Source organism: Drosophila bipectinata, unplaced genomic scaffold (assembly GCF_030179905.1).
Source record: "Drosophila bipectinata strain 14024-0381.07 unplaced genomic scaffold, DbipHiC1v2 scaffold_24, whole genome shotgun sequence".
NCBI lineage: Eukaryota > Metazoa > Arthropoda > Insecta > Diptera > Drosophilidae > Drosophila > Drosophila bipectinata.
In genome coordinates this window covers 1-7,500 of record NW_027222887.1, presented here as the reverse complement: position 1 = coordinate 7,500, position 7,500 = coordinate 1, and the positions used below count along the sequence as shown (strand labels likewise).

The following is a 7,500-nucleotide window of genomic DNA, read 5'->3' as shown; positions in this document are numbered from 1 at the left end:
CTACTACCGATTGAATTATTTAGTGAGGTCTCCGGACGTGATCACTGTGACGCCTTGTGTGTTACGGTTGTTTCGCAGAAGTTGACCGAACTTGATTATTTAGAGGAAGTAAAAGTCGTAACAAGGTTTCCGTAGGTGAACCTGCGGAAGGATCATTATTGAATGAATCTTATCCGTTATTAAAATATTTATTATATATAAATATATAAATAAAAATTACCCAAAAATAAAAGACATATATATTATATTGAATATATAGACCATTTGTTGTCTTCAATATAAATTGCGTGTATATTTAATTAATATACATGCGTTGCGTGATGTATTGTTCATATTAAATTATGCGCATACATTGATAAATGCAACACCTAAAATATACATTGTTGTACCTGATATACAGGTTAATGCTTTATATAATATTAAAACAATATAAATTATATTTATATTGATTATATAAAACTAAGACATTTCGCAACAATTATTTTAGGTATATCAAAAAATTAAACATATTTTATATGTTTAAATATAGACGAATGTATTGAATATAAATTGCGTGTATATTTAATTAATATACATGCGTTGCGTGATGTATTGTTCATATTAAATTATGCGCATACATTGATAAATGCAACACCTAAAATATACATTGTTGTACCTGATATACAGGTTAATGCTTTATATAATATTAAAACAATATAAATTATATTTATATTGATTATATAAAACTAAGACATTTCGCAACAATTATTTTAGGTATAAAAATAACTTTATTGAAGGAATTGATATATGCCAGTTAAATGGTGTATTTTTAATTTCTTTCAATAAAAACATAATTGACGAATTGTATATTTATATATATTTATAAAACTCTAAGCGGTGGATCACTCGGCTCATGGGTCGATGAAGAACGCAGCAAACTGTGCGTCATCGTGTGAACTGCAGGACACATGAACATCGACATTTTGAACGCATATCGCAGTCCATGCTGTTATGTACTTTAATTAATTTTATAGTGCTGCTTGGACTACATATGGTTGAGGGTTGTAAGACTATGCTAATAAAGTTGCTTATTATTATATATTTTTATAATGATATGCATATGGTATATTATTGGATATATTTATATATTCATAATATTAAATATAAAAGCAATTATCTCAAATATTTATAAAAGAAAAAATGAAGATATACAATTCTTTCTTTTTTCAATTCAAATAATACTGAGAAATGTCTAGCATAAAAAAAATTAAATTTTTTTTAACTAGAATTGTCTCTTATTTAAAGATGCGAAAATTGAAAATATATCAAATATATTGTTCTTCATAGAGATATATTGTTTATATATATATATACATTGCTTTATACAACCTCAACTCATATGGGACTACCCCCTGAATTTAAGCATATTAATTAGGGGAGGAAAAGAAACTAACAAGGATTTTCTTAGTAGCGGCGAGCGAAAAGAAATCAGTTCAGCACTAAGTCACTTTGTCTATATGGCAAATGTGAGATGCAGTGTATGGAGCGTCAATATTCTAGTATGAGAAATTAACGATTTAAGTCCTTCTTAAATGAGGCCATTTACCCATAGAGGGTGCCAGGCCCGTATAACGTTAATGATTACTAGATGATGTTTCCAAAGAGTCGTGTTGCTTGATAGTGCAGCACTAAGTGGGTGGTAAACTCCATCTAAAACTAAATATAACCATGAGACCGATAGTAAACAAGTACCGTGAGGGAAAGTTGAAAAGAACTCTGAATAGAGAGTTAAATAGTACGTGAAACTGCTTAGAGGTTAAGCCCGATGAACCTGAATATCCATTATGGAAAATTCATCATTAAAGTTATAATATTTAAATAATATTATAGAAATAGTGTGCATTTTTTCCATATAAGGACATTGTAATCTATTAACATATATAATTTATCATAAAATATGACTTATAGTTTATTCAAATTATTATGCTTGCATTTTAACATAGGATAAATGTCATTAATTTGATAAAGTGTTGATAGATTAATAAGAATACAGTGCGTTAATTTTTCGGAATTATATAATGGCATAATTATCATTGATTTTTGTGTTTATTATATGCACTTGTATGATTAACAATGCGAAAGATTCAGGATACCTTCGGGACCCGTCTTGAAACACGGACCAAGGAGTCTAACATATGTGCAAGTTATTGGGATATAAACCTAATAGCGTAATTAACTTGACTATTAATGGGATTAGTTTTTTAACTATTTTATAGTTAATTAACACAATCCCGGGGCGTTCTATATAGTTATGTATAATAATATTTATATTATTTATGCCTCTAACTGGAACGTACCTTGAGCAGATATGCTGTGACCCGAAAGATGGTGAACTATACTTGATCAGGTTGAAGTCAGGGGAAACCCTGATGGAAGACCGAAACAGTTCTGACGTGCAAATCGATTGTCAGAATTGAGTATAGGGGCGAAAGACCAATCGAACCATCTAGTAGCTGGTTCCTTCCGAAGTTTCCCTCAGGATAGCTGGTGCATTTTAATGTTATATAAAATAATCTTATCTGGTAAAGCGAATGATTAGAGGCCTTAGGGTCGAAACGATCTTAACCTATTCTCAAACTTTAAATGGGTAAGAACCTTAACTTTCTTGATATGAAGTTTAAGGTTATGATATAATGTGCCCAGTGGGCCACTTTTGGTAAGCAGAACTGGCGCTGTGGGATGAACCAAACGTAATGTTACGGTGCCCAAATTAACAACTCATGCAGAAACCATGAAAGGCGTTGGTTGCTTAAAACAGCAGGACGGTGATCATGGAAGTCGAAATCCGCTAAGGAGTGTGTAACAACTCACCTGCCGAAGCAACTAGCCCTTAAAATGGATGGCGCTTAAGTTGTATACCTATACATTACCGCTAAAGTAGATGATTTATATTACTTGTAATATAAATTTTGAAACTTTAGTGAGTAGGAAGGTACAATGGTATGCGTAGAAGTGTTTGGCGTAAGCCTGCATGGAGCTGCTATTGGTACAGATCTTGGTGGTAGTAGCAAATAATCGAATGAGACCTTGGAGGACTGAAGTGGAGAAGGGTTTCGTGTGAACAGTGGTTGATCACGAGTTAGTCGGTCCTAAGTTCAAGGCGAAAGCCGAAAATTTTCAAGTAAAAATAAATATTACAATTATTGTGAAAATTATATACTTGAATAATTTTGAACGAAAGGGAATACGGTTCCAATTCCGTAACCTGTTGAGTATCCGTTTGTTATTAAATATGGGCCTCGTGCTCATCCTGGCAACAGGAACGACCATAAAGAAGCCGTCGAGAGATATCGGAAGAGTTTTCTTTTCTGTTTTATAGTCGTACTACCATGGAAGTCTTTCGCAGAGAGATATGGTAGATGGGCTAGAAGAGCATGACATATACTGTTGTGTCGATATTTTCTCCTCGGACCTTGAAAATTTATGGTGGGGATACGCAAACTTCTCAACAGGCCGTACCAATATCCGCAGCTGGTCTCCAAGGTGAAGAGTCTCTAGTCGATAGAATAATGTAGGTAAGGGAAGTCGGCAAATTAGATCCGTAACTTCGGGATAAGGATTGGCTCTGAAGATTGAGATAGTCGGGCTTGATTGGGAAACAATAATATGGTTTATGTGCTCGTTCTGGGTAAATAGAGTTATAATCATTTATGGTTGTAACTTGTTCCCCGGATAGTTTAGTTACGTATCCAATTGTGGAACTTTCTTGCTAAAATTTTTAAGAATACTAGTTGGGTCAAACCAATTAGTTCTTATTAATTATAACGATTATCAATTAACAATCAATTCAGAACTGGCACGGACTTGGGGAATCCGACTGTCTAATTAAAACAAAGCATTGTGATGGCCCTAGCGGGTGTTGACACAATGTGATTTCTGCCCAGTGCTCTGAATGTCAAAGTGAAGAAATTCAAGTAAGCGCGGGTCAACGGCGGGAGTAACTATGACTCTCTTAAGGTAGCCAAATGCTCGTCATCTAATTAGTGATTTGGAGAACTCGATTTGATCGCGTACAGCGTGTGCAACTCAGGAACTCGTAACTCATACGATCAAGTCAAGTCGACTCAAAACCGCCTCGTGGTATTCTCTGGGTACTAGCTTTGCTGGTAGCTGATTTGAGCGGCGGAGGGGTCCCTGGGGTTACCAGCCCCTTGGACCCCTTAAAAACATATTGGTGCAGAAACTAACAACGAGCCTCGGATAATTGATGATATAATAGGAAGAGGAGAGTCCACGGCTACTAGTCTGGATGCTAGCAACCAGTATGAACGAGGTGCAGCGGTTAACCTTTCAGGTCGGGTGCCCTGCACGATATGTGGAATGTCGTTCAACTCCAAGAGGGGTTTGGGCGTCCACATGTCACATCGACACAAAGACGAACTTGATACACAACGTCTTCGTGTTGATAAAAAAGCGAGGTGGTCAGAGGAAGAAACGTTGATGATGGCGAGAAAGGAGGTCGAGCTTGCAGCAAGTGGTATTCGACATCTAAATAAAAAGCTAGCGGAAATTTTTACACACCGCAGTTCCGATGCAATTTCTTCATATCGGAAGAGGGGTGAATATAAGGCAAAACTGGAACAGATAAGAGGGCAATCTGTTCCCACCCCAGAAGCATTAGAGTCGAATACCTCACAGCGCCGCCCTAGTAATAGCGAGCAAAACCGACGAGTATCAACATCATCTTCGGGACCAATCAGACCACACGAACAGACGAACAGCGAAATCCTCAGGGTACTACAGGGCTATGCCCCAGTAGTATGCGATTCCCGGTGGAGAGCCGAGGTCCTGCAAACTATCGTAGATAATGCGCAGGTCTCGGGACAGGAAACCACTCTCCAAAGTTTATCTTGCTATCTCATGGAAATTTTTCCGCCACGGAATGAACCGCACATTCTGACGAGGCCCCGAACGGAGCCTCGAAATATGAGACAGCGTAGAAGGCAGCAGTACGCTAGGGTTCAGCGTAACTGGGATAAACATCCGGGAAGATGCATAAAGTCCCTGCTGGAGGGCGCTGACGAGTCGGTGCAGCCACCCCAGGAAATTATGGAGCCATATTGGAAACAGATAATGACCACGCCTAGCTCAAGCTCCATCGAACACGCCTCGTTCCACATGGAACATTCGTTGGAGAGAGTATGGTCCGCTGTGAACCAGCGCGATCTTAGGGCCCATAAGGTCAAATTATCAGGTTCTCCAGGCCCGGACGGGATTACTCCAAGAACTGCCAGGAGTATCCCCGATGGCATTATGCTACGCATAATGAACTTAATTCTCTGGTGTGGGAGACTTCCGTACTCCATCCGTCTGGCCAGAACCATCTTCATCCCGAAGATGGCGACGGCAAGTCGTCCGCAAGACTATCGTCCTATTTCAGTCCCCTCGGTTTTGGTTAGGCAACTAAATGCCATTTTGGCAGCCCGGTTGATTAGTGCAGTCAACTGGGATTCGCGTCAGCGAGGGTTCCTACCGACCGATGGGTGTGCTGACAATACGACGATTGTTGATTTAGTTCTAAGGGAACATCATAAGCGATTTAAATCGTGCTACATCGGGACCCTCGATGTTAGTAAAGCCTTTGATGCGGTAGCTCACAAAGCGGTCTACAACACATTGGCTTCGTATGGTGCCCCACAAGGACTAATCAACTACATACGGAATTCGTACGAGGGCGGCGGCACAATGCTAACTGGGAACGGGTGGGTTTCAAGGGAGTTCATTCCTGCAAGAGGCGTCAAGCAGGGTGACCCTTTGTCTCCCATACTATTTAATCTGGTCATTGACCGGTTACTTAGGTCCTTACCCAGTGAGATTGGTGCCAAAGTCGGAAACGCTATGACAAATGCGGCTGCGTTCGCAGATGATATAGTCCTTTTTGCGGAAACTCCGATGGGCCTTCAGAAATTGTTGGACACCACAGTTGGCTTTCTCTCCTCTGTGGGCCTCACCCTTAACACTGACAAGTGTTTCACTGTCAGCATAAAGGGGCAAGCCAAGCAAAAGTGTACTGTCGTGGAACGGCGGAGCTTTTTGATTGGGGAGCGCGAGGTTCCTTCACTGAAGCGCACTGACGAGTGGAAGTATTTAGGGATTAAATTCACTGCGGATGGGCGGGTCCGGTACAATCCAGCTGAGGAGTTGCAACCGAAGCTGTTGAGATTGACTCGGGCCCCCCTGAAGCCACAGCAGAAGTTATTTGCCCTTCGGACTGTCCTTATCCCACAACTCTATCACAAGCTGACCCTTGGGAGTGTGACGATAGGCGTTCTGAAGAAATTTGACACATTGGTTCGATATACCGCACGGAAGTGGTTGAGGCTTCCGGTAGACGTACCAACTTCTTTTTTCCATGCCCCCCACAGAAGTGGGGGTCTCGGGTTACCATCGTTGAGATGGATAGCACCGATGCTTCGTTTGAAGCGATTGAGCAGTATAAAATGGCCTCACCTCGAGCAATCCGAGGTAGCCAGCTCTTTCGTGGAAGACGAAATGCGGAGGGCCCGGGATAGGCTTCAGGCTGGAAGTCAAGAGTTGTTAACCCGTCTACAGGTAGATTCGTACTTGGCAAATAGGTTCACATGTCTGTTGATGGTGGCGGGCTCCGTGAAGCAGAGCGTTTTGCTCCGCAACACGGATGGGTTGTCCAACCCACGCGTTTGCTAACAGGAAGGGACTAGACAGACGGCACCAAACTGCTGAGAAATGCCCTACCCTCAAGGGCTCGTACCACGAGGGGCAGGCACGAATCGGGACGACGGTGCCGTGCAGGATGTGATGCTCCCGAAACAACCAACCACATCTTGCAGCAATGCTATCGTACTCATGGAGGAGGATATGCTCGGCACGACGGCGTAGTAAATCTAATCAAGCGGGACTTGAGAGGAAAGGCTGCGTCGTTCATGTTGAACCAAGTCTGCAGGGCGAGACCGGATTGAATAAACCCGACCTGGTAGCTATCCGAAAAAATCACATTTTTATGTGATTGACGCGCAGGTAGTGACCGCCGGACATTCTCTCGACCAAGCGCATCAGCGCAAAGTCGAGAAGTACGAGACACCGGACATACGGAAAACAAATTTGCGGAGACTTTTCGGGCTCGCAACATGTTTGTTGGTTTTCCATTCCGCCACTGTGAAACTGGGAGAGGAATAGGAGCGGTTCAGTCGGTAAAAACGGCTGATTGCTTCAGACCTCCTCAGCACTAGTGATAGTCATATCATTAGTGGTCCGGTAATCAGTGGTGGTCTCTGGAGTTGGCGAGTAATTTCATGTATCTGTCGTGATACACGCGTGATTGGACTTAGTCATGCATCACGTTTCATATTAAAGCTTGCTGCCGTAGCATAACATCTAAAACGGCATAAAATTCGCTTAAAAACGAGGCGGTTTTTAGTACGTAGGCGTCTTCTGGGTCGTATGAACCCACAAGATGAATCGTGCATGCACACTCTTATTGGC

The 7,500-nt window shown here is 41.2% G+C and overlaps 2 non-coding genes across 2 annotated transcripts in view; both read left to right on the top strand.

Moving 5' to 3' along the window:
- The window catches only part of LOC138927392 (small subunit ribosomal RNA), a 1,995-nt gene extending 1,837 nt beyond the window's left edge, over nt 1-158 (top strand). Inside the window, exon 1 of the ribosomal RNA XR_011443900.1 lies at nt 1-158. This exon is cut by the window's left edge and continues 1,837 nt beyond it. This is a non-coding gene — a ribosomal RNA (small subunit ribosomal RNA).
- Nucleotides 159-865: 707 nt separating this feature from the next.
- On the top strand, nt 866-1,044 carry LOC138927382 (5.8S ribosomal RNA). The gene has a single exon (XR_011443890.1). It is a non-coding gene; the product is annotated as a 5.8S ribosomal RNA (ribosomal RNA).
- The last annotated feature ends 6,456 nt before the right edge of the window (nt 1,045-7,500 follow it).